Source organism: Procambarus clarkii, chromosome 28 (genome assembly GCF_040958095.1).
Source record: "Procambarus clarkii isolate CNS0578487 chromosome 28, FALCON_Pclarkii_2.0, whole genome shotgun sequence".
Classification (NCBI taxonomy): Eukaryota; Metazoa; Arthropoda; class Malacostraca; order Decapoda; family Cambaridae; genus Procambarus; species Procambarus clarkii.
The window spans coordinates 27,902,814-27,911,475 of NC_091177.1; positions in this window are offsets into that span (position 1 = coordinate 27,902,814).

Consider the following 8,662-nt stretch of genomic DNA (forward strand, 5'->3'; position numbering starts at 1 on the left):
TCACAGGCATAGCATCTATAATGTAGGTATTTAAAAATGCGCGCGTATTCGAATCGAACGTTGTGTCAAAATTTTAAAGCAATCAGTGTAGAATTTTCGGAGATTACAGCATGTGTTGCTCTTACGTCTAACAGATGGTGCTGTTTTTCAAAAAATGCATGTTTTCGCTGTCACAGGTGAAGCATATATATAGTAGATATATAAAAACACTCGCCAATTCGAATGCAACGTTGTGTCAAAATTTCAAAGCAATCGGTAAAGAGGTTTTGAAGATTTCCTTCACAGGTAAAACACTTGAAAAACACATGAAAAACAGTTTTTCAAAAAAGCATGTTTTTTCCCATCATAGACGTGACATATATATAGTGTGGATAAAAACCAGCTCGGATGCAAAGGGAACGTTGTGTGAAAATTTCAGAGCAATCGGTGAAGAACTTTTGGAGATTAGCGATTTTGAACAAACGAACATTTCCATTTTTATTTATAGACTAGCTGTACCCGCCACGCGTTGCTGTGGCTCAGTTTGGTTAAATGGAAAAGAAAGAAAAGAAAAAATGCATGTGTCTAATATGTTTATTTTCACAATGCTTGTGGGTATACAATATTTTTTGTTGTTCCATTGTCTATGGAGATAAAGAGATGTCTGGTTTGCCGACTCTAGAACACGCAACATATAATTGTCCATGTGAGAAGCAATCAGTGTCTAGATGTAAATTGCGCAATTCTAAAGATTGGCCCTGAGCTTTGTTGATGGTGATTGCAAACGCCAATCGAATTTGAAATTACAATCTCTTAAATTGAAATGGCATATCAGTTGGAATCATAGGAATGCGAGGAATGAAGATATAATTACCTTTGAAAGGTCCTGTCAAGATTGTTGCTTCTACGACATTGATGATTAATTTTTTTACTGCAAGATGCGAGACATTGCAAAGTTTTGGCTGGTTGATATTTCGCAACATGATAATTGACAAGCCGATTTTCAGTTGCCTTATGTGTGGTGGTATCCCTGGCAGATCAAGTGAATTAAAAAATTCTGTTGGATAATTAACAGCTTCATGTGCTTCCTCAACAGTGTCGACGGACTTGTATGTGACTGACTCGCTTTGTATGTTAGACTGAATAATATTGTTCAGTTCGTAGACGTCTTTGCTCCTGGCGGCAAGAATAGCTCGTTCATTCAGCCAATCGTGATTCGTATAATTGATTTGTATATTGGGAAATACTTTTTCAACCAATTCTTCTTTTGACGTCACTAAATTTTAGAAGTTATGAGGCAATGAAATTCGTCCTGAGGTCAAATCAACCGGCACGTTCACGTTCCCAATTTCCAGAAATTGATATGAGAATATCTCAGCTGATGAATCGTTTTGCAGCTGGATACGCATATTTTTAGTTGATTTTAATGGCTTTACGTTGCACCACAAAGTAGAGCTTTTCAGGCAAGCATTTATTTCGTTTACAGGTGTCGATCGAGAAATTACCGGTAATGTTTGCATGAAATCTGCAAGCAATATTAATGCGTTCCCAAATAATCTGATGTTTCCATGCAAATCTTGCAATGATCGATAAAAACCCTCGAGCGATTTTTTCTGGGCCATTGTGCATTCATCCCAAACAATAAGTTTACATTTCTGCAATATTTTCACATGCGGGATACTTTGGAAATGCTGTATGTGGGAGTTTCCATGAATTGCATGTTCAATGGCAATTTCAATGTCGAATGAACAGTTCTTCCACCTGGTAGCAATGTCGCAGCTCTTCCGGACGATGCAAGAGCTAAGGTTATACCATTTTGGGATCGAAATGCTTTCCAAATCAATCTAATTAGAAAGGTTTTTCAGTTCCTCTTGGCGCATCTAAGAAGATTTCTCCAAACCCGTTATTGACAGTTTGAATTATTTGATTGTAAATGCCTTTTCGCTCAAGCGTTAGCTTAGGAATATTTGATTGCACATACGACAACAGATCACTCGTGTTGTAATTTTGTTCACGCTGCAATTATACATCGAACGTAGCAGCAGCAGATCGATTCGGTGAATGCATTTCCAATTGATTTAGAAATTTGATGGCGATTTATACTATACGATTTATACGATTTATACTAGACACTATACCGACCGTTTTTTAGACTTTTTTGCCTGTGTTATATGTGGGTGCTTAAGTTCAGTCTCTTGTTTATATATAGGCTAAGAAACTTTCCATCATTTTTATTGCTAAAGTTGACATTGTTTATCAGAATTTTAATGTGATTTGACGATTTACTACCAAATAAAATGTATTAGGTATTTTCTATGTTTAATGTGAATTTGTTGGTTGACATCCACGAGTGAAGCTTTGTTTAATTCATTATTTACAATATTATTTAGTGTAGGGGGGGGTTGGGGGTTAGAATAGATGAAGGTAGTATCGTCAGCAAATAGTATAGGTTTGACAAATCATTGATGTATACAAGAAATAGGAAAGGTTCTAAGATGCTGCCTTGTGGCACTCCTACTGTTAATGGTAGAGTTGGGGAAGTTATGTTATTGTTGATAAACTACAGGTAGATATCATTAAAGTTTTCGACTGGGCAGCAGAAAATAACATATGTTATACAGTGATAAACTCCAAGGAATCAGGTACGGTAAACATGAGAACCATAAACAAATTACAAGGTACAAAACACAATCAAGTCTGCCCATTGGAGGAAAGCAGCATGTAAAGGAATTGGAAATAATGATGTCTTAAGTCCTAACATTTAGGGGAGCATAACCAAGCAAATTGAGCATCAGTCAGAAAAATTATAGGATGGATTACGAGACCCTTCAGATCCAGGGATCCCATCACAATGGTTGTACTTTTCAAATCCTTTGTGCTGCCCTATTTTGAGCACAGCTCGATACTCACTTTCCCCTTCAGAGCAGGAGAGAATGCTGAAATAGAGGTAATACCGACAACATACTACAGCATACATAGAGCACCTATATTACTGGGATCGTCTCAAAGCTCTCCAAAAGTACTCCCTAGAAAGGAGACGAGAGAGGTATTAAATAATATTCATATGGAAAATACTAGAAGGCTAAGTCCCAAATCTCCACAGTAAAAAAAACTTACTGGAGCGAACGATATGGAAGGAAATGCAGAACAGAATCAGTGATTAGCAGAGATGCCTTAGGCACAATCAGAGAACATTGTGTAAACATCAGAGGTCCACAGTTGTTCAACATCCTCCCAACGAGTATAAGAAATGTTGCCAGAACAACCGTGGATATCTTCAAGTTAAAACTAGATAGTTTTCTTCAAAAAGTGACAGACCAACCGGGCTGTGGTGGATATGTGGGCCTGAAGGCCGCTCCAAGCAACACCTTGTTGGACCAAGCTCTCACAAACAAAGTCTGGCCCCGGGTTTGGGGAGCAATTTAGGAGAACAGAACCCCCATCCAGGTACAATCCAGAACATTATCACTGACAAGCATCCCTAACACGTTATTATAATGACCTAAAGCATATTAGGAGAACATTTAGACAACCAAGATGTCGCCTGAAAACTCCAACAAAATTTTTCATGGCAAAATTCTGCTTGATAAACGCATTGGAGTTTTACAGTAAAATGATAGAAGTCAAGCAAGAGATAGAAGGATGGTCAGACTTCATATTCCTTGATTATCAGAGAGTATTTGATGCTGTCCAGCAAAACGTACTCCTAATATAAGTAGAGAAGGTTTACCTTCTTCTACCTTTTTATCAGGTTTACAGTGCAAGTGGAGAAAGATTACAAACTCTATGCTCTTTCTAATATATGTCATCTACGTGACAGAAAATTGGCTCCAACATATCAAACATTGCCCTCGATATATAACTAAGAAGATTCAGGACAACGAGAGTGTGTGATAACTTGCAAATAGACCTGATCAGACCACTTATGATCGTTAAAATTTAACCTAATTAATTGCAAAATTTATGGGGAATGAGACAGGAGTGAAAATACCTGTAAAACAGTAAAAGATTAAAGCGATTCTCGTCAGAAAAGCAGAAAAACTTGAGAGTAGATATAACCCCCAAATTTAATGCAAGAAGTAGCTAACTGTTCAGCAAGTGAACAGTTGGACAAATACTGTATACCGTATATCGTATACCGGGACTAAAAGGGCCTTCTGGGTCCAATACACATCTTGTGTGATTATGCATCCCTGGCATAGAAACTTTACCTTAAAAATGACGTCAGAATTATATGAGGTGTAATGATTTGTTTCAGAGCTGAAGGGTTTGAGATACGCGGAAAGAAGAAAGGAACTGAACCTTACCGCACTGGAAGAAGTAAGAGACATGGGAGGACATGGAATGACACAAAAGGTTTTAATGGAAATTCTCAAAGTAGACGATGTACCATTGTTTAATTGTAGGAACAGCAGAACGAAGGGGTAGAGGTAGTAACTAGAGACACAAATGAGTCAGAGATGTCAAAAATAACTTTTCAGTGTTAACGTTTTCGTTTAGTGGAATGGGAATAGCCAAGAGGTCGTTGAAGCAAACCGAAAACACATTTTATATAGAAATATGATAAAAAAAAGGTGGGAACTGAGTGGCAGTGTTAATCATTGTATTACCCGGGAGAAGAAAGAATTCTCCACGAACTGAAGGGAGCTGAGAGGAGAGGAGGCAGCAATAGCCCCGCTGTATGTGTCAACGGTGGCCTTGGGGATGTCAGTGTTCCAGAAGGCCTGACCTCGCAGTCTGCCCAGGGAGGAGTCAGGGGGCGAGGCCTGCAGGAAACAAACACTCAAGTCAGTTCTCAATTAAAATTGTACTTTAAAACAATGTTTTTGAGTATTTTAAAAGTAGGATTTCTTCAGATGGTTTTAAAAACTAAGCTGCCAACTAAGCTCAAAATTATATGAGCTAAAGACCAAAATATAATTTAGTATGTGAAATTTTTGTGAAAATTAAAAAGTGTTAAGTAAGACGCAGAGTGGTGATATATAACACAACATGTAGGTCATATTTGACAATGTGTGAGCGTTGATCTCTTGTTGTCGTTTAACTACACTTAAGTCATCTGGCACCCCTCTGTACCTGAACAAGTGTCAAAACACTTAATGAAGGAAGTGAACTATTCTCACCAACGCACTCAAGTGTTCCTTTATCAACTTCAACAATGTCCGAACACAAAGGTGTACTGAGAATTATTTTATCTCCCCCCCCCCCACCCCTTGAGAGGTCCAGCTACAGCTGCGAGTTTGAGAATATTTCCAACAATTAACAGCTAGTAACGTGTAATCGCTACCATATGTAAGTGAATCAAGAAAACACATGTCGTAAACGAAAATTGGATAGACATGTTTGGCTGTTTAAAGACAATCTCCGACCATATCAAGATTTTATAACCTGGTGAATCTGGTAACGCAAATGAATCACCAGCCCGGTTGCTCGTGTTCCACGTGTAGTTTTGTAACTTACTCAGGAGCACAGGTATGTTTACAGTTTGTATAAGAGCTACATCATCATTCACCCTATATATATATATATATATATATATATATATATATATATATATATATATATATATATATATATATATATATACATATATATATATATATATATATATATATATATATATATATATATATATATATATATATATATATATATATATATATATATATATATATATGCGGAAAGTCCACAGAGAAATATGAAATGAGGTGAACGTTTCGGCTTTGTTAAAGCCTTTGTCAACACCAGACTCTGGTGTTGTCTGGTGTTTGAGTCTGGTGTTGACAAAGGCTTTAACAAAGCCGAAACGTTCACCTCATTTCATATTTCTCTGTGGACTTTCCGCATAAAATGATCAGTGTTTTGTGATCGTCAATTGCATATATATATATATATATATATATATATATATATATTATTAAATATGACCGAAAAAGTAAGATTAATAATTCTAACACGAATTTTCTCAATCTTTCGTACATTTCTTTTCACTGTTGGAGGTAAATCAAAAATCAATTCTCCAAAATTCATTTTTATTTCTAGTCTGACGCGACACGAGCGCGTTTCGTAAAACTTATTACATTTTCAAAGACTTTAGTTCACAAATACACAACTGAAGAGAACTTACGCATCTCCGATTTTATATCTACGTTTGAGTGAGGTGGAAGGGGTGATGTGGCATTAACACAAGACAGAACAAGATGTGGCATTAATAGGGTATTAATTTCATCAACACAAGACAGAACAAGAAGTGGTATTAATAGGGTATTAATTTCATCAACACAAGACAGAACACGAAACAATGGATATTGAATAGAAGTGTTTGTAGAAAGCCTATTGGTCCATATTTCTTGATGCTTCTATATTGGAGCGGAGTCTTGAGGTGGGTAGAATATAGTTGTGCAATAATTGGCTGTTGATTGCTGGTGTTGACTTCTTGATGTGTAAACTACACATCAAGAAGACTATGAGAATTAAACCTCATGTCACTGGGAGACAGAAGAGTTAGAGGGGACATGATCACCACATACAAGATTCTCAAAGAATTGATGATAAAGACAAACTATTAACACAAGGGGCACACACACTAGGGGACACAGGTGGAAATTGAGTGCCCAAATGAGCTATAGAGACGTTAGAAATAATTTGTTCTTTCTCAGAGTAGTAGACAAATGGAATGCATTAGGAAGTGATGTGGTGGAGATTGACTCCATACACAGCTTCAAGTGTAGATATGATAGAGCCCAGGAGGCTCTGGAACCTGTACATTAGTTGATTGACAGGCTGGACCAAAGAGCCAGAGCTCAACCCCCGCAAGCACAACTAGGTAAGTACAACTATGTAAGTACACACACACACACAAACACATTAAGTACTTGTACTTAATTAAAATTAGAAACGTTTTAAAACGTCAGTTGTACGTTTGCAATAACGGTCTACGATTTGAGTGACTAAAATCAACGTATTTTATACGTTTAAAGACGACTTTATATAAATAGTTACAGTGTCAACTTTCTGCGACCAATTAACACGTCATAAACGTTTTAGTTTTTAATTTATAAAAACGGGAGTAAATATTACTCCCGTTTTTACTAAATTAAAAATAACAATTAAAAAACGGGTAGTAGTCACAGTAGAAGTCACAGTAGTATTCAGACTATGTCACAGTCGTAGTCATGGCAGTAGTCATGGTAGTAGTCATGGTAGTCACAGTGGTAGTCACGGTAGTAGTCACGTGAGTAGTCACAGTAGTAGTCACAGTAGTTGTCACAGTAGTAGTCACAGTAGTAGTCGCTGTAGTAGTCGCAGTAGTAGTCACAGTAGTAGTCACAGTAGTAGACACAGTACTAGAGAGAGTAGGTCACTTTAGTAGTCACATTAGTTTTCACGGTAGTAGTCACAGTAGTAGTCTCAGTAGTAGTCACAGTAGTAGTCACAGTAGTAGTCGCTGTAGTAGTCACAGTAGTAGTCACAGTAGTAGTCATGGTAGTAGTCATGGTAGTAGTCTCAGTAGTAGTCACAGTAGTTTTCACGGTAGTAGTCACAGTAGTAGTCTCAGTAGTAGTCACAGTAGTTTTCACGGTAGTAGTCACAGTAGTAGTCTCAGTAGTAGTCACAGTAGTAGTCACAGTAGTAGTCTCAGTAGTAGGTATAGTAGTAGTCACAGTAGTAGTCACAGTAGTAATCATAGTAGTAGACACAGTAGTAGTCACAGTAGCAGTCACAGTAGTAGTCATAGTAGTAGTCACAGTAATAATCACAGTAGTAGTCATAGTAGTAGTCACAGTAGTAGTCGCAGTAGTAGTCACAGTAGTAGTCACAGTAGTAGTCGCAGTAATAATCACAGTAGTAGTCATAGTAGTAGTCACAGTAGTAGTCGCAGTAGTAGTCACAGTAGTAGTCACAGTAGTAGTCACAGTAGTAATCATAGTAGTAGACACAGTAGTAGTCACAGTAGTAATCATAGTAGTAGTCACAGTAATAATCACAGTAGTAGTCATAGTAGTAGTCACAGTAGTAGTCACAGTAATAATCACAGTAGTAGTCATAGTAGTAGTCGCAGTAGTAGTCACAGTAGTAGTCACAGTAGTAGTCACGGTAGTAGTCACAGTAATAGCGCGGAAGTAGTCACAGTAGTAGTCGTAGTAGTCACAATAGCAGTCGTAGTAGTAGTCAGTAGTAGTTGTAGTAGTCACAGTAGTAGTCGTAGTAGTCAAAGTAGTAGTCGTAGTAGTAGTCACAGTAGTACTCACTGTAGGAGTCCCAGTACTCACAGTAGATTTCATACATCAAGGAACTTTTCCAATCAGAAGGTTTAATGTGATTGAAGTTTTTTTAGTTATACAAAACAATAATCACATATTTCTATCAACGTATTTGACTCACTTGGACTATCAGAGCCTGGTACCCGGGACCACAAAATTGAAGCCTGTAGTCCTACCAACTGTACTATGAGCACCCATAATTAGAAAGGGTCGAAAAGTAGCTCTCCAGGGAAAGCTTCAAGCTCCACATGGATACAAGTTTAGTGTCTCACGGATCTTTCATTACTGTGCTATACAATCACAAATCATCCTGCAAAGTTTGGTGAGGCTCGCCCCTAGCATCTGGGCCCAACCTCGAACAAACATATATATTTGCAGATATAGATTAAAGAATTTAATATATATAATTATATAATTCT